The 25,113-nt window shown below is 37.2% G+C and overlaps 1 protein-coding gene across 1 annotated transcript in view; it reads right to left on the reverse strand.

Annotated features, from left to right (window-relative positions):
* LOC149559453 (putative amino-acid acetyltransferase NAGS2, chloroplastic) overlaps positions 1 to 25,113 on the reverse strand; it is a 247,412-nt gene that overhangs the window by 155,424 nt on the left and 66,875 nt on the right. The gene's annotated exons all lie outside the window — the stretch shown is intronic.

A 25,113-nucleotide genomic window follows, 5' to 3' on the forward strand; every position in this document is an offset into this window, starting at 1 on the left:
ATTCCTAACTAATTAGGAATGTATTTTTATCCATTTACATGCAAGAAAAAAAAATACAATCTCTTGCAAAAACAAAAAACAAAGATTCAAATCACTTACCTAGTAACGAAGAAATCGAATCGAAAGGCCTCCAAATGCACTTGATTCTGCCTATTTCTTGCCAAGAACTCCTTCTCTATCCTCTCCTCTCCAAAACACCCTAAGCAATGTAAAAACATAATGAAAAAAACGTGTTTTTTCGTCACTTTATGTGACTGCCGGGCGCGAGCGATTTTTTGCAAAAAAATCGCGATTTTTAGGCGATTTTTTAGGCGATTAATCTGCGATTTTTTGGAAAAAATCTGCAAAAAAAATCGCGATTTTTGGGGCGACTAAATCGCCGGCCCCAAAAAATCACGATTTTATCTCGTATCGCCGATTAATCGGCGATACTCACATCTATGGGTCATACTATGCAGAAATTGTTGGTGTACGGTGAAGTATGTTGTTGTACGGGGTCTGTTGGGTTTAACCGTACGATATCAGTAGGTTAATCGCACGGGGAGTGGAAGGTCGTCACAGCAAGAGGATTGTACGTAGTGCACAAGGCAATACGGTGAGACGATGAGGCGGACGTACGGTTTAGAGTGAAGGTTGTACAAAGTGGGAAGAGGGTAGTACGATGAGAGAATGAGGGGTCGTACAATTTGGAGTGAAGGTCATATAGTGAGCAGATGGAAATGTCGTATGGTGGAACAGAATGTTGTACATGTACTAGGTATGATGTGCACATGAGATATGGCAACTCACAAGTCAAAAATCAATCAAATTGTTTGTGCTCTAGGTAACATAAGTAAGATAGATGCCAAACATTCACGAATATAGGGATATGCCAAGGAAGAATAATGTATACAAATTATCACCAAACATAGAATATATATCAGTAGACGAAGATGGTGCTAAGCAAAGTAATACAGAACGGAATAGGTTGAGGGTTGAATCCCACTAAAACTGGAATAACCAAATAGGGAAGATTTCTCACTTCCAAAATGGCAAACCATAAAGAACTCTAACAAGAATTCGCAAAATAAAGAAATAATCCAAAATTGCATACCAACTACTACCTACATGTTGTGCTTAAGTACCCTTCGGAGGAACATCCCAAGGGTTTATAAAGATAGCCGAAAACCACACCTACGGAAATAATTAAATAAAAATGGGTCCCAGATATACTAAATCAATCGACGCATTAACAAAGGTTTGATTAATTATTTATTTTATGACAGGAACATTACAGTCCTCTAGTCCCAAAATTTTCTTGTCCTCAAGCAAATGCAATGTCGGATGTTGTAGAATGTGTTCACCTTCCCAAGTCGCATCGTCCAACGACAAGTGCTTCCAGCATACCAAGTATTCTCTCAGGGTACGGTTCTGCAGAGTTCTCCCGTACATCAATCATCTCGGTCGGTTCTATAACATGTGCTTCCCTTCTTCATTGAGTGGCGGAAAATCTGTGGTTATTGCGATGTTATTTCCCACAGCTTTCTTCAAGCAAGAGGCATGAAAAGCATTATGGATGTGGCTTCCTTCTGAAAGTTCCAATTCATAGGCAACTTCATCAATGCGGGGAGCTACATGATAAGGAACATAAAAATATGGTTTCAATTTTTCTCTCTTTTGCCTTCAATGAGGACTGCCTGTATGGTTGGAGTCTGAGATAGACCAAGTCTCCCACTTCAAAACTTCTCATCAATCCAGTGTCTGTTGGCATAGATATTTTTTGATTACATGCCCTTTGTAAGTTCTCATTCAAGAATCTCAAGATGCCTTGCCCTTCCTGAAGCCAGTCCCTCGCCCTTGGTGCGCAGTTGTCACCTAGTACCATGTTGATAAATGAAAGGCATTCATACTCGTATAGTGCTTTGAATGGTGTCATCCCAATGAACATGTGATAAGTGGTATTGTAACAGTATTCCCCCAAATGCATCCATTTGACCCATGCCTGTTGGTGTGTCGAAACGTAGTTCCAGAGGTAGCCTTCTAGCCACTTGTTCACAATCTTCGTTTGTCCATCTGTCTCAAGGTGGTAACTAGTACTTGGCGACAATTATGTTCCTATCAACTGAAACAATTATGTCCAGAAAAAACTGAGAAACTGACCATCCCTATCACTAACAATGTTTTGGAGTAACCCATGCAAACAAAAAACTTCTCTAAAAAATAAGTTTGCTACCTGTGCAGCCTAAAAATCTGAGATGGCAAAGAAGTGTGCATACTTTGTCAATTTTTCAACCACCACAAAGATACAATCCTTCCCGTTTACCTTAGGAAGTCTGGTTATGAAGTCAATAGAGATACTTTCCCACTTCTGTTCTGGTAAAGGCAAGGGTTGCAGTAACCTGGCAGGTAAAGTGTGTTTGGACTTATTTTGTTGACAGACTGCACATTCTCGTGTGTACTGCAATACATCTCCTCTAAGTCCCTTGCATGAAAACCTCTCCCTGAGCTCTCTATAGGTTTTGAGAAAACCCGGGTGTTCGGCCAAGGGTGTAGCATGTATTTCCTTTAGGATTCTCTACTTCAGTTTGGATTCAGGCACTAAGTATATCCAATCCTTATAGTAAATGACGTCATCCACACTTGTATCGGTCATGCAAAGTGTCATAGTCCATTAGCTTACATGCAAATGTGTTTTTGCAATATTCCACCAATAAGTGTGCTTTCGAGTTTGCTGAAATCTAAGACAATAAGCAAATGGTGGGTTTTCTTGACAAGGCATCTGCAACCACATTGTCCTTTTCCTCCACATATTCAATGTCAAAATCAAAAGCCAGAATCTTACTTACCCATTTTTGTTGCCTCTCGTTCAAATCTTGTTGCTCCAGCAAATATCTCAAACTATTATGATCGATACGGATGACAAACTTGACACCTACCAGATACTGTGTAATCTTTTGATTTTCATAGGCTACAAGGTGTCTATCTTGCATTAATACCGCACCAATGCCTTCTCCGAATGCGTCACACTCTAAAATGAATGTTTGAGTGAAATCAGGTAAGGCGAGAACTCGACAACTGCTCATTGCTTCTTTTAACTTATCAAAAGTGTGTTGCACTCTTTCATTCCACTAGAAGGAACCTTTCTTAGTCAAATCTGTCAATGGTGTGCTGAGCTGAGAGAAGTCGTTTACAAACCTTCGGTACTAACTGCACAGTCCCAAGAACCCTCGCAACTCATAGAACAATTTTGGTGGGGGCCAATTCGATAGCTTGAGGCTTCTCCTGGTGGGCCTGCACTCCATATTTACTGACAATGTGCCCTACGTACAATACTTTTATCGTCCGGAATTCACACTTGGATTGCTTGGTTAACAAAGACTGAACCTTCATGATCCCTAGGACATCATCAAAATGTCTCAGGTGTTCTTCCCAAGTTTTCATGTAAATAAGGATATCATCAAAAAATACAAGCAAGTACTTATGCAACTGCTTGTTAAAGATGAGATTCACGCAAGATTGAAAAGTAGTCAATGCATTCGTTAATCCAAACGGCATGATCAAGGACTCATAATGCCCATAGTGACAATGAAAAGTCGTCTTCTCCACATCTTCTCCCTGCATGAGGATATGATGGTATCCAAAACGGAGATCTATTTTAGAAAAATAAACCGCACCATGCAGCTCATCCAATAATTCATTGATCCTTAGAATTGGGTGTCTATTTTTTATTGTCTTCTTATTCAGCATGCTAGTCCACACACATGTGCATTGTCCCATCCTTCTTTTTTACCAATACTACTGATGATGCAAAAGGGCTAGAGTTGGGATGGATCCATCCTTTCTTGAGCAGCACCTAAATCGTCTTCTCGATCTCATCTTTGAATTTTTTGGGGTGGCGGTATAGCGTGATGATAACTGGTTTGGCGCCAGCTTCTTACTCGATGGTATACTTGAACCCGCAATGGGGGTTATGCCAGGAGGAATGTCTGTAAAAACTTTATCATGGGCACTCAAGATATTCTGAAGACCGTCATCCTGGTGGGGTATCAATTGTCCTTTTATTAGTTCTATCGAAACGAAACAATATGCAGCCCTTGCAATGTCATGTCGATAAATGGCCTCCATCCACTATGTCGAAACTTCCTTCAGTCCCTCATTGGCCATCCCACAAAGGACAACCTTCTTTCCATTTACAACAAAAGTGAAGTCCATCCGCTTGAAACTCTATGTGTATTCATCAAGTATCTCCATCCACTATATGCCCAAAATAACCTCCATATCATCTAGGTCCACTATAAAGAAATTCTCCATCACAGTGTAGTTAGCCATGGTGGTACTCAGTTGGGGAACAAGGTGTGTACAGGGAAAAAGTGTTTCTTTGGCAACCTTGACCTAGAATCCTATGTGCGTCTCAGTAGGTAGACCTCTTCTTTTCACCAAAGATGAGTTTATGAAGTTTAGAGTGGCTCCACCATCGAGCACCACAATGACTCTCTGTCCTTGAAGGGTTCCCCGTACACGAAATATCGTACATCTTGGGCTACCAGCTAGGGCAATGGTTCCCCACGCTGTACCAATATTGCGATCCTCTCCATAAGGTTCAAATTAAACATTTTGGAGTCCTCGTGGGGGTGATTGTGTTAAGTGGGTAGATTCTCCTCATCATCCGCATAATCGAATACAACTTGGATGTAGTGTATTTTCTCTTCACCGAGATATCTATGCCCAAGTTCCTATAATCCCTTTTAATTGAAACATAATTTCTTCCTTCGGAGCTCCTATCTAGTAGCATCGTACAATGAAGGCTTCTTTGGCAAAGGCTTGTTATCTTTCTCCCTTGGGAATACTAGCGTTTTGGAGTGGGAGTAACCTCGAGAGGATGATGTTGATGCCATGTTTCACACCTTGTTTATAGCGTCTGAAAGGGTGACAGGCTTGAAACCTTTTACCCAACCCCTCAGTAGTTTTGTCAGTCCGTCCATGAAGAGCACTCCTTTTGAAAATGTTCGTAACCAAAACAGTGAGTTTTTGAAATTATCTGATGTATTGGTCGACCAATCCAATTTGCCACAATTGTGGCAACTCTTTGAAATTAAGTTATGGATCTTTACCATCAAACCGATCTATCAATCTTTCAGTGAATTCGGCATAAGTAGTCACTTGGTCATGCCCCAGTGTGATAGTGCCATAATGCCACCATTCATGCACCACTCCCTCTAAGTGGAATGCTGCAAATTTTATTGTTTCTTCTGGCATTGGATTAAGAAAGAAGTATCAACCTTCATTACCCATGCTTGGGCAGATATGGATCCGGATCTGTCGAATGGTGAGAGACTTACTTTACTCAACTTTCTTCTAAGATCATTAAAATATCCTCGTCTCCACCTCCTAAATATCCTCTTCCAAGTTTGCATTCTTCCTATCTTCTTTCCACTGTTCTTGAATTTCCTCAAAGGTTGGTTGCCTTCCTCCATGTGATACCTTCGTCCATGGAGGAAAAGTCGGCATGGAAGATTGAGAGCGTGCACGATGAGGATTCGCGTTTCCCAAAACTGAGTCAGAACTATGACTATTTTATTCTCCAAATATCTTATTGTCTACTAGTTTTCAAAGAGTTTCTTCCATAAGTCACTGAGTGTTATTGATTTGTGCCTGATTCCTCGAAAGATCCCTTAATAATGCCGTGACTTCCATAGGAGTGGGTTCTTGTTCTGCCATTCTATCGACTAAGTGGGATTTCTTTCTCTTGCGGCTATAAACTTTAATTCACTATCCACATGCTAGCAAGATCTTTGGCTCTGATACCACTATAATGTTCCTGATTTGTCTTGCTAAATGTTGACTATACAAATCTTATATGCTTCATTATCAATGAATAAATGATGTGCATACAGCATGAAGAAGTGCTTGGTCGTACCCTACAAAAGTTGTAGCTGTATGGTGAAGTATGTTGTTGTACAAGGTCTATTGGGTTTGACCATATGGTATCATTAGGTTAACCGCACGAGGAGTGGAAGGTTGTTACAGCAAGAGGACCATACATAGTGGAAAGGACAGTACGGTGAGAGGATTAGGGGGTCGTATATTTTGGAGTGAAGATCGTACGGAATGAGAAGAGGGTAGTATGATGAGAGGATGAGGCAGCGTACGGTTTGGAGTGAAGGTCGTACAATGAGCAGATGGAAATGGCGTACGGTGGATCAAAATGTCGTACGAGTACTAGGTATGATGTGCATAGGAGATATGGCAACTCACAAGTCAAAAATCAATGAAATTGTCTGTGCTCTAGGTAACATAAATAAGACAAATGTGAAACATTCACGAATATACAGATAAGCCAAGGAAGACTAATGTATGCAAATTATCACTGAACATAGAATATAAATTAGTAGACCAAGATGGCATTCCAGATGTGTTAGATCTGAAGCAAAGTAATACCGAACGAAATAGGGTGAGGGTTGAATCCCATCGAAACCGGAATAACCGAATAGGGAAGATTTCTCACTTTCGTAATGGCAAACCATAGAGAACTCCAACACGAATTCGCAAAACAAAGAAATAATCCAAAATCACATACCAACTACTACCTATATGTCATGTTCAAATACCCTTCGGAGGAACTTCCCAAGGGTTTACAAAGATAGCGGACGGCCACACCATGGAAACAATTAAATAAAAATGGGTCTGAGATATACTAAATCAATCAGCCCATAAACAAAGGTTTGATTAATTATTTATTTTATGACAAGAACATTACAATATGAGCATTGACATCAAGTTGCATGATGTCTTTCATAACACATTATGGCATCTCACTATGATTATCTCATAAGGAACATAATGATCTGTAATAGGTATCACGTCTCATGATATCCATCAAAATGCTCAAGAGATACTAAGTATGACATATTTAGATATCACCTTAGTCGTAATATCAAGGAGTTTATTGAACATCAAGTTAGCATGATATTCATGTATCATGGCTATGGTATGTGCACTGACATCACATCAAATGATGTCTACCATAACTCATCATGGCATATTCATGGATATTACGTCACATAATACCCAGCATGATTATCTCATAAAGAACATATTGATACTCAACCAATATCAACTCAGCATAATTTCTATTGATTATCTCATAAAGAACATATTCATACTCAACCGATATCAACTCAGCATGATTTCTATCAATAAGTCGAAGAGATATTAACTATAAAGACATTTCTAGGAATATCAAGTCAGCATGATATTCGTCGTGATAGTAAGCATTGTAAAGTCATCACCTTACAATGTTGAATACAAGTGTATATTATCAAAAAAATCATCACCTTTCTGTAAAGTACACAGGGGGCAGGCCCATTAAAGTCATGGAGTCATACATATGACATCAAAAGTTTACATGAAATCACCACGGGTTCTCTCACGTAGTATTGTAATGATATTTCGTACATGACATTCACCACGAACCATATCAAGGGTTGGATCCATCATAGCTACTTCCAAAGAGTGGAATAAAGGATTTCACTTAAAGCTTCTTTCTTATAGAGAAGAATATATTACAAGCGGTGCACTTTGAACTTCTCCTTCATGAAGAAGAAATCATGAAACAAACACTAACAATTTGACCTCCTCGTCAATATTACTTCTAACGAAATGTCAAACTCCCCTTAAATTAGATATCACCCTTCTAACTTCCTAGTCCAAGGTTGCCTCTGATGAATTTTCATACTCCCTATGAATGTTGATTCTTCCTCTCGAAGAACAATACCCACCTTTTAAAATTGTGTGCAACCAACTCAACCTCATGGAAGCAAGCTATGCCTTCATTTTTCAACCTGTATGACTTTCACACAGGATCTGTCATTCTTTTCTCTTGAGTGCTTTTGATTTGACAAGTATACATCTATCTATGAACATCACAACCTAGATATCCACATAAAGATCTTCCAGTCTACATACATGGAACTTCACCCCGCAAATCTTGATGCTTCAATCACTAGAGAATTTGTCTCAACGTGATCAACTTCCCTTCGAAACAAAATGTCCAAGATCCTTTGATGTTGATTGAAGTAGATCCTCTAGTTACTCACTCTGTCATGGTCTCAATCATGATATCTAAGTTTCAAGAGTTTTATTATCATCTGTCATGATTCCCATTCAACTGCAACTGTTAGATCCAATATAAAGTTTTTTTTTAGATTAAGGTAAAAACAGGTTTTGAAGGGACCCGAAACCCTTAACAGAAAAGCAAAAGATAATCCAATAAGCACAACCAGGTTTTACAAGGACCTAAAACCTATAGTATAATAGATACAAAAACAAGTTTTACAGGGACCTGAAACCACAAAATAAGACCATAAAACAAAACCAGGTTTTACAAGAACCTGGAACCTAGTGTTTGTACAAGATGAACAAAAGTCAGATAAAAGACCTAGACCAGAGCCCAGTTATTGGGACCGCCACCAAAACAGAGACCAGTTACCAGAAGCACCACTAGCTGCTATTACAGCTCTTTGATCATTTTCGCAACCTCTTTGTGCCTTGGATGGTATCAGCAGCAAATCCCCTTGTTACCTCAGTCACCTTCTTTCTTGAGCTTTGTCTTGTTCTTTTACTTGGTCCACCAACAGAAATGATTTCTTCATTATTTCTCTTCCCTAAACTAGCAGCAGTTGCACAAATGCTCGAAATAACCTGCTCCATCTTATTGTCACTCTCTTTGATCAAAAGACAGAGTTTGTGTTCATATTCCTTTAATTTATCCGAGATATTACCAACCTGAACTTCCATCTAAATGATCTTTGCTCGGTCAGCTACCTGGTCCTGCTGCATCTTTCCCACTTTCCTTTTCAAATTCATTAACTCATTGTACATCCAGAAGTCGCCTTGAAGAGAGGAATCAGCCTTAAGCTTAGCAGTATGAAGGAAAGAACGCATAGTGTCCTTACTAGTAGATTCGTCCTTCTCCTTCCCTATTTCTTCCTTACCAATAGACTCATCCTTCTCTTTCCTTCTATCTTCCTCTACATTCATAGCATCCTTGCCAGTGAGGTCCTCCTTTTCCTTCGACATTTCTAAATTTTCATCCTTCGCTCTCTCGGTATGCTCACTCTGGTTTATTTCCTCTTCTCCAACATTATCCGACCCTGTGTTTTTATCATTGCTTTTGTCGGCCTCATCCTTACCAGTCCCGCCCTTGCTACCAGGGTAACCCTCCAGGTTTGAACTGAAATTGCCCACATCCGTATTCTCCTCCTCCTCCATATTCTTATCATCATTATTATCTGAATTCTCAGACTCAGTAATCTCCTCCGCATTTTTCTGCGGAGTTTCTTGCTTCAAACTCCTTCTCCCACTAACCCCTTCCTCACCCTTACTGTTCCTAGAGTAGGTTTCACTAACAAAGCCCTTCTTTTTCTCAGAGGCAGGGGAAGAAACAATAGCCTTATTCTTGCAATAATTCTCAATTAATAGGATTAACTCTTCATGTAAAATCGGACGGCACTCTTTTTTCCTATGGGCTTGAAGACATTGGAGCAAAGAAAATCTCAGATAAAAAGGAAAAGAGATCCTATCCTTATACCGAAAATGATTCAGGAACACAAAATGAAATTAATGAACACGCTTTTATCTACTATCTAAAATAAAATACTAACGGATGCAAGAGAGAATGTCCTACTAGATAACCTTAATTTGACCCAGCTCATAGAAGTCACCATTCTTCTCCAGATTATTTTCCTCCTCATCCGTTTTCAAAAATTTCTTAAACGCAGCATTGGAAATATTCATTTCCTTACTGAATTTTATGCCCTCCTTAAGCAAGCCCGTCACCTCGGCTATGAAATCTTCAAACAAATGAACCGTCACCCCATGCACAGAAACCCTATCCTTGATCCAATTTTATAAGAATGCCTCTGTGACATGTGGTTTATAGCCATGAAGGCACTCCAGTTAAGTGGTGACATTACCCTTCTGTAGAATCTGCCAAACAGAGGCTTTGGCCTTCCATGCTTTACAATTCTTTGGTTCCTGTTTTCTTGGTTCCCCACCCATTTCCGAAAATTTCGTTTCATTGTGAAATGCCAAAGTCGAGTAGACAAGTAGACATAAAGAATTAGGCAAATCCAAGGTGTTCATTAAAACAACTAAGGCCCTCATAAAAACACATAGGTGCCAAGCCAAGATAATAATCACATTTATGTACTTTCTCGGGAAAATAACACTAGCTTCCATAGCCCCACTTCCATCTATCATTAAATTGCTAATCTTAGCAAATCTTCCCCTCCGTCACGTGAGTTTTGTCATAATTAATAAGAGCTTTCAAATCCACGCTCTTGCTTAGGTCATCATGCCATGTCATCTTACACTCCCATTGGACAACCTAGCTAGTGATTTAGTCAACCACAACATTTCCTTCACGGAAAGAATGAGATATAAAGACTTTCTCAAATTTATCCATTAAACATTTAATTTCCATTACACTAGCTTCGATGGACCAAGTGATAGAACTTTTACCATTAAGCATATTTACAATGTTCAAAGAATCTCCTTCCATCTAGAGGCACTGGAAACCAATTTCCACTGCTTACCTCATCATATACAGAGCTGCAGTAGCCTTAACTTTATGGCTATTAGAAATACCAATAGGTATAGCAATTGCATCTATGATATTACATGTGTGATCTCTCAAAACTTTTTCACAACCCGCTTTGCTCGTGTTTCCCTTAGCAGCACCATCGAAGTTCCCTTTAATCCATCCCATAGGAGGAGCCTTCCATTTAGTGTCCATTCTTAGGTCTTCTTTCTTCATATTAGAACCTTTGGAAAACATTGAATTATCAATTTGAAAATCTATATTACACTTTCTCTAGGAATTGAAGTTTTCCTTTATTGCCCTAACAATGTTTTGGCCAAGCACCCACTCTGGCATTTCTTTATTTCTAAATATTCTATTATTTCTTTCTTTCCAGATACCCCACCAGAGTTGGGGAAGAGTAATTTTCCATAGGAAATCAACATCATTATCCTTAGATGGGCAAATCCAACTCTTAAGACAATGTTCTATATTATTTTGGTGAACCCAAGTGATATTCCAAAAGTTGAGAATAGAGCTCCATACCTGTTGACTATAAGTACAGTTTAAGAACAAGTGATCTTTGTCTTCACAACCTTCTTTACATAGACTGCGCCTATTAACCACATTAATGCCTCTCTTTTGCAAATTGTCCTAAGTAAGAATTTTATTCTAAAGCAACATCCAATAAAAGATATTTATTTTTGGTATAAGACCTTTTATCCAAGCTCTAGTCCATAAAGGGCAGTTACCTTTCTTCTCAAATTTGAAAACAGAGGAAACTTTGAAATGGCCACTTACATCAGCACTCCATATCATCTTATCCTCCTCAAGGGGATACAAAGAAAAAGCATTCAACATAATCTGGATATTATGAAAACCCTGGTTAACATCAACAAGGCTAAACCAACTATTATTATACCAGTCATGTCCCACAAGAGTCCCATACAATTGTTTGCATTTATCAATATGGGTCCTGTCCTCAAATTCCTCGATCAAGGGATGATCCAATATCCAAACATCTTCCTAGAATCTGACCTTCTACCCATTTCCAACTTTGCATGAACATCCTTTACTTAAGATATTCTTAGTTTCCTGCACAGCCCCCAGATAGCAAAAGGGGAAAGAACATCAGCAGATGATAGAAAATTAGATAATGAAGGAGCATTAAAAAGATATTTACGTTTCCATATAGTACTCCATTCCTTATCATCATGATATACTCTCCATCCCTATTTGGCTAAAAGAGCTCTATTCATACTTTGCACTGACCTGATTCCCAATCCACCTTCTCTGATAGGCTTACAAATTTGATCCCAAGCTATCAGAGCCATTCTCTTTCTTTCCTCAGTTCCAAACCAGAGAAAATTTCTTTGGATTTTATCAATAGTGTCTGCAAATTTTACTGGAATTCTAAAAAGACTCAAAGCATAAGTGGGGATGCTTTGGAGACAAGCTTTAAGGAGGTTAATTTTACCCACTTAACTCAAAAGGTTACCCTTCCATCCGGCCAGCTTCTTATTGAACTTCTTAATGAGATCTTCCCAAAAAGAATCTGGAGCTTTAGGTCCCAAAGAGAGACCCAAGTAAATACAAGGAAAAGATCCTATTGCACACCCTAGAATTATAGCAATTTTGTTCTATTTTAGAACAGGGGTATTAATAAAAAACAAAGAGCTCTTATTCCAGTTTATCAACTGACATAAAGCAAAAGAATACAAGCTAAGGGCTTTTTTGAGATTTTTGGCTTCCCTGACTTCAGCTTTCCCCATGAAAATAGTGTCATCAACAAATTGACCATGAGAACAAGTAAGAGGCTGAGAAGATGGCTGCTAACCTTTAATATCCCCTTGCAAAACCAATTTCCCAATATACCTCCCCAAACAATCAGCCATAATAGTGAATAGAATAGAGGATAAAGAGTCTCCTTGTCTCAAACCCCTAGAAGGGCTAAAGAATTCAAAAGAACACCCATTCACCAAAACAGCAATAGAAGTAGTAGAAATCAACTAAAAAATAGCCCTCACAATCCTATGACTAAAGCCAAAGGCCAATAAAATCTTAACAAGAAAAGCCCATTCCACTCTGTCATAGGCTTTCGCAATATCAATTTTCATGATAAACCCCTAATTATTAGAGCAAGATAAAGAATGAATATTCTCCTGAGCAGCAATAATCGAATTTAAAATTTGCCTACTTGGGACAAAACCATTTTGCTGAACAGCAATAAGAGACGGAAGCACCAAAAGCATCATGGAAGAGAGGACTTTTGAGATAATCTTATAAAAAGAATTACACAGACTAATAGGCCCGAATTGGTCTGGAGAATCCGCCCCGATCTTTTTAGGAATAAAGCATAGGAAGGTGGAATTGATCTCCTTTAGCATTCTTTTAGCCCCAAAGAATTCTTTAACAGCATCACATACATCTTTTCCAACCATTTTCCATTCCTTCTGGAAAAAGAACATAGGAAAACCATCCGGTCCTGGAGACTTATCCCCTCCTAAGGAGTAGACAACCTTTAAAATTTCCTCTTCCTTGGGAATGGCACCCAACAATTTATTTTGCTCATCAATAATTAGAGAAGGAATCACCTTTAAAAAGTTCAGCTTGATGAGTGGAATCAATGTTAGAGTCAGTTGTCATCAGAAAAGAAAAAAAGGAGGCCATCTCTTTTGAGATATCCTTTTCCTCATTAATCTTCAAATTACCCTTCTTAAGATATGAGATACGAGTTTTAGCTCTATGCTTCAAAGTAGAAAGATAAAAAAACCTGGTATTCTTATCTCCTCCATTCAGCCAGACCGCTCTGGATCTTTGCCTCCAATAAATTTCCTCTTTGATAACAATGTCATGATACTGTACCAATTTTTCATTCTCTTCTCTAACAAGGTCAAGAGTGTATCCTTCCTTCTGTATCCTGCCCTGGATATTTTGCAGCTCTTCTTTAATACTAGATTTCCTCTCAAAAATATTACCAAAACATTTTATATTCCAGATTTTAACCTCCTTTTTGAAATTTCTTAATTCTAAAGCCACTCTAAAAAGAGCAGTTCCATCAACATCCATATTCCACCATTCAGCCAATTTACTCTCAAATTGTGCGTGTTGCATCCACATTTTTTCAAACCTAAAAGGAAATTTTTTTTTATATTAACCTTTTCAGCAGTAAAAATCAACGAGAAATGATCCGACCCAATATTTTGCAATGCCTCTAACTTGCATAAAAACTCTTTAGTCCAATCAGAAGAAATAAGAGCTCTATCCAATCGAACCTGAATACAATCATCACCTGGCCTCTTATTACTCCAAGTAAACTCAATTCCATGAAGATATAGATCCATTAAACCCTCCTTATTAGTGAAATCCATTAGATCCAGTCTCCCATCCAGTTGGCTCACATTAACCCCCCTTTTTACATGGTCATAAAGAGGAACATTAAAATCCCCCATGAAGATCCATCTGCCAAAGTAGTCTTTACTCTTTATATAAGATAGAGTTTCCCATACCTTTTTCCTAGAGTTCTTAATATTTGGTGCATACATATTAACAATATACCATTCATTATTCTGGTCAATGCTAGTAATTTTAGCCACCATGAAATGTTTGCTAGCATTCAAAACAGTTCCTGAGTAGTGGGATTTCTTCCATAACATCAGAGTTCCCTGAAAAGCTCATTTTGAACTACTTGCTTTTCAACAATAATTTTTAAAAGACTTAATTTGTCCAGCTCTCTCCTTCTCCATCTTAGTTTCTTGCAGCAAAAGAAAATCCGACTTATGCTCCCTAACAAAATTCCTACCAATGTCAAGTTTATGACTACTATTCAGTCCCCTAATATTCCGAGTAATAATTTTCATGTTTGTTTTTTGGGGGTAAAATCCAGAATAGTTGTCTGTCTTCCATCAGCAATATTCTACAAACTTTCTCTTTCCCTAGTTTTCCAAGAAGATTTCATTCCAGGTTTCTCCGAAGTTCCAACATTTGGTATCACCTTGGATTGCTGCTCCAATTTACTACTACAAGTCTCTACTCCTTTAGGAACTGTATTATTTTTCTTTTCCACCTTTTTCCTTTGACTCTGTTTCTGTTTCAAATCCTTCCCTTCCAAATTCTTCTCCTCAATTTCAAAATCATTCCTAAAGGGAACAATTTCTTTGCACAAGGGTGTCTCAAGAGGCTAAGGAATAACATTCTGGTTTTCAATATTACGGGATTCCTCCCACACCATCGATCCACTTCTATCCATCAGAATTTCACCCTCCTCTATTTCCTCCATCTCAACTAGATCTTCCCAGTTTGTATCATTCTTTTGACAAATGACTAATTGCTTTGTCATGCCAACCATATTCTCTATATTTTGCTCAGGTGAGGTTGAATCTAACATCACCCCAATCTCCTAATTTTCACTGCTCAAGTTTTCCTTCCAAACAAAATTTGGCATTATACTAGTTTCTTGAAGTTCTGGATTCACATTATCCTTCACACCCTTTGCATGAGTATCTTTAGGTTTCCAAACTTTCTTCTGGGTTTTTACTTCCTTCTTTTTATCCTCCTTATCAGTCTTGGGATAGTTCTTGCCTTTGTTAGGACATTTTTTCACCCTATGACACTATTTTTTACAGAAAAAACAGGTATTTGGGCGATCTTCATATATAATTTCCTGTATTATTTTTCCAAGTTTTGAAATTAGTTCCACTTTTTCAGGGAGGTGATTCAAGTTTGCCACTTTCACATATAATCTTGCACTCTTGCACTTTGAAGTTTAGATTTCGAAGCCATAGCATGATCCACTGCAATTAGTTCCCCAAAGGAACCAGCTATTCCCTTGAAGATATCTCCATGCCAAAATTCCAAAGGGAGGCAAAGAAGTCTAACTCAGATCGGAGTAGTTAAGAAGAAGGCATCAAATAAATCCATATTTGGCTCCCATTTTTTAATAGTGAGAGTACTTTTGCCAAACGACCATGGACCTCCACAAAAGTCCATATTCATATCTTCTTTGCAATTAAAAACAAATGAAAGGAATCCATTCAACATAGGAGCTATATCAACTTGACCACGGATAACCCATTTCCGTTTTATCATATTTTTCAAAGTTTCTATATCTGGCCCCCATGAATTTTCCCACAAGAGTAAATTCCATAGAAGATACAGAGAAATCAATGATTGGGTCCGAAATAAATATTTGAAGCTCAACTTTCTCCCAGCAAGATTTCGATGTAATCGGTGGGAAACATTATTTTCCACCGGGCTTCCTACCAAATAGAGAAGACCATGTCCTTTGATCGCCTAACTCTTTACGTGAACTTTCTGCTTTCCTCTCTTTAGTGTCCTCCACATTCTCCAAAGGAGTCTTCTCATTCTCGAGTTCCTAACCAGGCACGTGATTTGCAATAAAAGAATCCAAAGAAAGTTCCCGAACCCCACATCTAGTGGTACCAGTATCCGTAAATCTTGCAGAATTAGCGAAATTTTCCTCATTTCAATCCTCTGTCCCACCAGGATCAATACCTCCCACAAGATTCCCCCCTTCCAATTTTCCGCCTAACAAAGAGCCAACCAATTCAAAAACACTAAGAGTGCCAGCCATAGTACTAGATTCAATATAAAGTTGGACGTGTTTTCATAAGATCATTCTATCATAGTCTTCTCCCTCTCAATAGAAGATCCATTTGTCTTAAATTTATTAAGATGCCTTAACAGTATTCCTAATGCATCATTCTTCTCTTCCTGGAAGAATATCCCTATACATCAACATCCTTGATATAAGGTGTACCAATGAAGATCTTGTTGACGTCAGTTTTGTAGCACTACATAACATATAGCAATTGAATACTTGATATGGAATATCAAACACTCAACCCTCTCTTGAAAAGTAAATACTCATGAAGAACATGAGAAAAAACTCCAAGGTTCCTTACACCTGTGGATACTAACTCAATTATATTAATGTAATTTGTTGATTAATCACGTAGGTAGGCTTACTTTATTCATTCGAAGATAACTTGGACTTTTTCTATGATGGTGTTGAATCTACCTTTGCAATGTACACTAGCGCCAAATGATGTTGATGGTGATGATGGAGGGAATGTCCACCAACAATGCTCTAATTTTCTAAATTTCTCCAACAATGAATTCCAATTACTACACTACTTGTTGCTTTACTTCTACTCCTATGAATGGAAAGATTAGCAAATGGACGGGGATCAAATCTGATGAAAGCTTATGAGCGGCTTTACCTCCATAGATGTAATGATCAAGGGAAGAGGACTAGATTACCACACAAGGCTTCCTAACAAGCCGCTAGGATGCTAGTGGCCTAGTTTATGGATCCCTGTAACACATCCACTAATATCACCATACAACTATCCGTCTACTCTTACTCTTGCTTAACAACTTTCTTGAAATAAAATCTACCTTAACAACTTCAATGGAAATTTAACTCTAACTATTGGAAGTAGAAACCATGCAATAACACATAGTGTTGTTAATCACCATGCATGACATAACAATGATAAAGAAGCAATTTTGGTATTATCTTAAGCAACAATTTTCTTCAACCCTTTACAATTTAGAGCAAATGGCCTTATATAGGGGCCAAAAAAACAACCAACGATAGAGATTAAGAAGCAAAATAAACGATCCAAATCAAATCCCAGAAACACTAATTAGGGCTGCCACCCCATCGGCCAAAGAGAAGACGCCACCTCATCAATGGACCAATGAAAAAAAGAAAAAGTGGAAACTAATGAGAGGGCACCAAAATGGTAGCCAATCAGAATCAGACACCTATCCTACCCAAGAAGAAAGGAGAATTTGCCACTTGGGCTTACATCAAATGATCCTCTAATATAATTCTACCGTTTTCTTTCATCTTCTTAGCCAAGGCAATCAACTTGGCTAGCCTGTCATTGACTTCATGGGCAGGCAAGCCGTGTGTTTCATCTTGACCTCAGCTGAATTCATCATGTTGCTCGCCACTTGCAGTGTCTTCTCGTGATCTTTCTCATACTCTTTCGTGTTGAAACTAGACTAGATAACCATAAATAAAAACCATCAGCATATATCCTGGGAAAAATCCTCTTCATTGAGGGAAACAACCCAGCCTCAAAAGTAAAACCTTTATTGATGAAAAACTTGAATTACAATATTCCGAGCTACTTGCTCACTAATCACAAAACAAATGATAATGTTGTATATCTAAATAACATCAGAAATACCTAAACATATATCACTTATAGTCCAGATATACTTAATACTTGAATCGATTACAGTCCAACTATAACCAATACTTGTATCGATTACAGTTCAAATATAAACAAATACAAATTGATTACAGTTCAGTAATGAACACCATTACATACATAATGAAATTCGATTACACTTTAAATGCAGTAAAGTACTAATCTAAACATACATAATATGAATGCAACCGTAGCTAGAAAACACCCAGAATTTCTTGAAATAAAACCGATTCAAGAAAATCATTTTTCTATACGTGCTTTGCCAATAGAATATATTAAAATTCGAAAGACGTAGGAATGAACATAAAAACGTTGCCGGCGGATGTCATTCTCTGGATTATAATCTTTGCCAACGCTTGATAACCTTTGATATACACGAATGCTTAATATCCTTTGATATTCGCCAACACTTAATATCCTTTGATGTAAGGAATATGAAACCAACAGGGATATTGCCGCTATAAGAAATATTGTGCGGGCCCCAGAATAACTTCTAATATGACATGTATTATATCCTGCAAATATATTAAAAACACAAACAAATTTCTCCAAACAAATATTGCATCAATATATATAATATTGAATAATCATTTATTCAGAAATTTACAAAATTACATATAAAGCTAAAATATTCAACACTCCCTCTTAGCTTATATGAAATTTGTGAACTAAATAAGCAACACAGAGATCCAATTTGATTAAAATCATGAAATATCTCTAATATCTCACATAAAAATTATTTATTCATAACTAAATTTGATCATGACAAATTTGTAAGGCTCACAGCTAAACCTTCATTCACAGACTCTCTCAACGTGAATAGTTATGGAATCTCTCAACATAACATACAACTCTCATCACGGAATTACTCAACATGATAATATCATGTACTCTCTCTACATGATATTCACTATTGCATAGTGAAAGAGTTGTAATAGTTGATCTTACAATATTTATCAGATCACACACCATAAAATAATAATAGATAAATCTTAATAAACTAGACTTAGTTCCATTTAAGTCTCAAAGTTTACGATTCCTAGTTTATCTCTGAAAAAATGAAATTTCACCTTAGACAGAGGGTTGGTAAAGATGTCAGTAGTCTAATCTTCAGTGCTGATATACTTCAGCTCCACAGCCTTCAGAAGAACCATGTCCCTTAAATAATGGTACTTAATTTCTATATGCTTTGACTTGTCATGATAAACTGGATTTATATAAATTTTCATGCAGCTCTGGTTATCACAGAAAATTGTAGTAGGTTCAGAGGATTTTCCAAATAATCCACTTATGAGTTTTCGAAGCCAAATAGCTTCACAAGCTGCTGAACAGGCTGCCACATATTCAGCTTCAGCAGTACTTTGAGCTACACATTTTTGCTTCCTACTGCACCAAGCAATCATGCTTGAACCAAGACTGAAACAAAAACCTGAAGTATTTTTTCTATCCACAATACAACCAGCCCAGTCAGAATCTGAGAACCCATAAAGTTGCAGATCATTAGAAAAAGAGAAACTCACCCCATACTATAAAGTCCCTTTGACATATCTCAAAATATACTTAGCTGTAGTGAAATGATATTTCCGAGGTTCACTCATAAATTGACTCAAAGTATTTACAGCAAAACAAATATCAAGCCTTGTATTGACGAGATACATGAGAGAACCAATCAGTTGTCTATAAATGGTACAATCAATTAATTCTGAATCAGCTGCATTTACTTGAATTCTCTTCAAATTAGATTCCATAGGAGTCATATTTGGCTTGCAGTCAAGTATACCAAATCTCTTAAGAATATCAAGAGCATATTTACCTTGACTGATAATGATTTTATTAGATTGTTGCCAAATTTCTAGACCAAGAAAGTAATGCATTAAACCCAAATCTTTCATTTCAAATTCAGAAGATAAATCCTTTTTGCATTTGACTATCATTTCATCATCTTCTGTGATAAATAGATCATCAACATAAAGAACAAGAATCAACATGAAAGAATAAGAATCAACATGAGATCTTTATACCTTTTGAAATAAATGTTTGGATCAGTCTCATTCTTTGAAAAACCCAAACTCAAAAGGTAACCATCAATGCGCTCATACCAGGCTCAGGGTGCTTGCTTAAGACCATACAATGCCTTGTGAAGTTTGCATACATGAGATTATTTGTTAAGTATAATAAATCCATTAGGCTGTTCTACATAAACTTCTTCATTAATAAAACCATTGAGAAAAGCCGTTTTTACATCCATATGGTGAATTTTCTATTTTTTACTTGCAGCAATAGCAATAATGGTTCTGATAGAAGTGTACCTTGCTACAAGAGCAAAAATTTCATCATAATCTATACCTTCTTTTTGACTAAAACCTTTGGCTATAAATTTGTCTTTGAATCTGTCCACACTCCAATTTGCAGCAAGTTTTGTTTTGAATAACCATTTAGAGGAAATGACTGATTTATCTTTAAGACGAGGAACAACCTCCCAAACTTTATTTTTTAGAATAGACTCATATTCTTCTAACATGGCATCCTTCCAAACCTACTGACTTAAAGCTAATTCAACACATGAAGGTTCAAAGTCAATAAGATTACACATTAAAGCAGAATAATTACCAAGAATTTGAGGTCGTTTACTTTCCCTAAAAGTTCCTTTAGGAGCTGAAAATTTTTCAGCTTCTTGTATTATTTTCCTTGCCCACAAAGGCCTCTTCTTCTCATTTAAATGACCACTAGGTTCAGCTTCAGACATATCTTGAATCTTAGGAGAAGAAGGAGAATACTCCCTCTCAAAGAAGATTTCTGAATTAGAAGGATCAAAAGAAGAATTTTCAGGAACCAAAGGAACATCCAAATCAATATAAAGTGAAGAATCAGCAAATTTGGAGCAATCAAAATTTTCTTCAAAAGAAACATCTCTACTAAGCTCAATAGATTTTTGCCCTAGAATGCAAATCCTATAAGCTTTTGTAGATTCACTATAACCAATAAAAATTCCCTTTTTACTTGAAGGATCTAATTTTGATCTCTTGTCTTTGGGAATATGAATATAAACTGATGAACCAAAAACTTTCAAATGACTTGCATCAAGTTTGGTACCAGTTCATATTATCAAGAATACGATGAGGGCTTCTATTTTGAACATAAACTACTGTCCTGCAGGCCTCTACCCAAAGAAAAATTTGCAAATTTTTGTCATGAATCATAGCTTTGGCAGCCTCAACAATAGATCTATTTTTCCTTTCAGCAACTCCATTTTGCTGAGGATTATAGGGGACACAAAACTCCCTCTTGATTCCTGCTTCAACACAAAAAGACTGAAAAGAACATGAAATAAATTCACCGCCATTATCAAATCTGAGAGTCTTGATTTTCTTTTCGGATAACTTCTCAACTGAGGCTTTAAATTCCTTGAACTTGGATAGAACTTCATCAAATTCTTTGGTTTTAAGAAAATAGATCCATCTTTTACGAGAAGAATCATCAATGAAAGTAACATGGTACCAAAAACCACTTAAAGAAGCCGATGACATTGGTCCACATAAATCTGAATGGATCAACTCTAATATATGTTTAGATCTATTTTCACTTTTATAAAAAGGACTTTTCGAAAATTTTCCCAAAGAACAACCTTTGCAAATGCCATTAAAAGAGGAGCTAAGAGAAGGAAGACCTACAAGAAACTTCCCTAAAGAAGAAAGAGATTTGGAATTAAGGTGACCAAATCTCTTGTGCCATAATGAGTTGATATTGGAAGAAGAATGATTTAGAACATGAACTTGATTGGCTGCAAGCTTATAAAGACTCCCATGACATTCACCAATAATTTGAGCAGAATCAAAATCAGAATCTTTCTTCCAAGCCATTACACTTCCATTAGAAAAAGCAATATAAAAACCTTTATCTTCCAAAGCTGATATGGAAATTAAATTCCTCTTGATACCAAGAACAAATAAAACATCACTTAGATGAAGAGGAATACCAGATTTTAATTTTAGTAATGTGTTACCTACCCCTTTAACAGAATAGGATGTATCATCACCAATAATCACTTGAAGATGACGATCTGATTCAATCAAATTTGAGATATGATGCTTGAACCCGGAGATGTGATGAGATGCACCACTATCTATTAACCAAGTATTACAATCAGCTTGCACATGACTAGACAAGGCTGATATAAGACCTTTTGAATGATCATAAGAATCATTTGAGGGAGAAGAAACATTTGAATCAGATATAGTCACATCATGAAAATTTAGTTTCACAGTGCAATGCTTAGCAAAATGACCAAGTTTTTCACACCTAAAACATTTAATCTTGGAGAAATCTTTCTTTCTTTTAAATTCAGAAGATGAGGAAAGATTTTTATCTTCAAACCTTTTGAAAAATTTCTTCCTTCCTCTTTTCTTAGAAGTTTGAGAAGTGAGCACTTGATCTTCTACTTGAATAAATTTACGAGAACTCACTCTAGCCTCCAGCCGACATTCCTCTTGAATACAATCAGTTCTCAGCCTTTCAAAGGTTGGAAAATCACTTCTGCTACTAATTCCTTGAATGAAAGATTCCCAAGAATGAGGGAGACCATTCATTGCAAGCATAACAAGTTCTTTGTCATTAACAAATTCTCGAATAGTACTTAACTAATCTTTAAGTTCAGAAATCTTCAAGAAGAAACAGACAATAGAGTCACCTTTGCACATCTTGATGTGAAGAAGCTGCATGCAAAGTGCTAGAGTTCTACTAGTATTGTTTATCTCATACACACTATGAAGTGAATCAAACATTTCTTTGGCAGATTTCAGCTTGGAAATAGTAGGGACTAAATGATCCTTCATGGAGTCAATAATATTTCTTTTGGCCACAATCATGTTCTTCCTCCAAGTTACCTTTTTCTTTAAGATCAAAGGGTTCTAAAACTTCAGACTCCACAAAAGAAAGAAGATCATTTTCTTCCAGAACTAGCAAGATTCTAGATTTCTATGAGATGAAATTTGAAGCCCCTTCCAGACGATCTTCTACCTTCAATCCAGGGACCATGATCGAAAATGAAAAAAAATCTAGTGCAATCTTAGAAATTATAAACCAGGCTCTGATACCATGTTGAAACTAGACTAGATAAAAACCATCAGCATATATCCTGGGAAAAACCCTCTTCACTAAGGGAAACAACCTAGCCTCAAAAGTAAAACCTTTATTAATGAAAAACTTCAATTACAATATTAAAAGCTACTTGCTCACTAATCACAAAACAAATGATAATGTTGTATATTTGAATAACATCAGAAATACCTGAGCATATATCACTTACAGTCCAGATATACTTAATACTTGAATCAATTACAGTCCAGATATAACCAATACTTGTATCGATTACAGTTCAGATATAAACAAATACAAATTGCTTACAGTTCAGTAATGAACACCATCACATACATAATGAAATTCGATCACACTTTATATGCAGTAAAGTACTAATCTAAACATACATAATATGACTGCAACCACAGCTAGAAGACACCCAGAATTTCTTGAAATAAAACTGATTCAAGAAAATCATTTTTCCGTACGTGCTTTACCGATAGAATATATTAAAATTCGAAAGATGCAAGAATGAACATAAAAACGTTGCCGACAGATGTCATTCTCCAGATTATAATCTTTGCCAACGCTTGATAACCTTTGATATTCGGCAACGCTTAATATCCTTTCATGTAAGGAATATGAAACCGACAGGAATATTGCCGCTATAAGAAATATTGTGCGGGCCCTAGAATAACTTGTAATATGACATGTATTATATCCTGCAAATTTATTAAAAACACAAACAAATTTCTCCAAACAAATATTGCATCAATATATATAATATTAAATAATCATTTAATAGAAATTTACAAAATTACATATAACGCTAAAATATTCAACATTTCGCATATCCAATAAAGGCATCCAGGGAGGCAAGGGTGCCCAAATGCTTCTTCTTGATGGCAACCTTCCGCAACTCATCCAAACTCTGTCTCATTGACATTCTCCTCTTTGATATCTTCAAAATCAAGTGCAACCTCAACATCACCCAACATGGTTGAAATGGAAGTGTCAACGCCTAGGCTATGCTATGCAATATCATTCTATATCTCTTCAAGTATCCTCAATCTGATGGTCAAGGCAACATACCAAGACTCCACCATACTCATTTCTCCTTCATCCACCAACTTGGTTCTTTCCAAATATCTCTCCGGTAGCCCAATAAATACCCGTAGCCTGGGAATGGTTAAGCCCTTGACTAGAACGAATTCCTTCCACTCCCCATCAAATGTTCTGAATTTGTCTCTAATAGCCACCAATGACCTGAATGTCGAGATAGACGAAGGCAAGAAATTTCACCCATCTTGAATTATATCACTGATCCAATCTTTGATTTCGTGCAGCTGAGCCGATATCTCTTCTATGTTGCTCCCACTGTCTTACGGAAAGGCTACCAGATGCAACTGTTGGATAGGCTGGCACTCTCTCCAATACTTGTTTTTGGCCACCAACTTTACAATCCTCTCATTTGCCTTCCTCAATCTTTCTCTAATTGAAACCATGCCTTCCTGGATCTCCTCACATTCCATGTCATCCATGATTCTTCCCAAGTTATGCTCTACTATCTCCTATTCCTGGGCTACAATCTCATCCACCACCCTGCTAACCTTTGGTATAGCAATCTAAACTTTTCGATCACCCTCATCATCACTCCTGATTACCTTTGCCACCATTTTTGCAATTTGTTCATGTTTCTCACTATCTTCCTTTTTCAATAACCCTTGAATATCTTTAACTATTTGGACAATCACCACCTCGCCTCTTAGCATAAACATTTGCCTTAACCATAGCAGTGCAGCGTATCTCACCAAATCTGGATTCAATTCGACTAGCAAAGCATCACCAATGGCCTCAAGTGTCTGGCTTATTTCCTCAATATCAATTGGCCTATCCTCTTCTTCACTAGTGACAGTCATATCATCTCCATGTTGGTCTTTGAGAGAGGAGAGTATTCGGTACTATCACTGTAACCACTAGATTTTGAATCAAAGCTCACTTCTACCGAGACCCTTTGGCCACTTGTATTAACCCCTTGGCTCTTAGCCTCAATTATGCTCCCTCTTGACGTTGTTGCATTATGTCTCTTTGCTGGAGGCTCCTGATGTTCTTTACTTTTCTTAACCTGCAAATTTCTCTTATTGATCTTAACGGCTCTTTGTTGCTGGCTACTACCCCCACCTTTCTATCTGACTGACTCCGTTGGTCCTTCTTTCTCTGGTTTCACCTTCT

The sequence above is a fragment of the Cupressus sempervirens genome, chromosome 5, assembly GCF_028749045.1.
Source record: "Cupressus sempervirens isolate cs-2001-9-10 chromosome 5, ASM2874904v1, whole genome shotgun sequence".
NCBI lineage: Eukaryota > Viridiplantae > Streptophyta > Pinopsida > Cupressales > Cupressaceae > Cupressus > Cupressus sempervirens.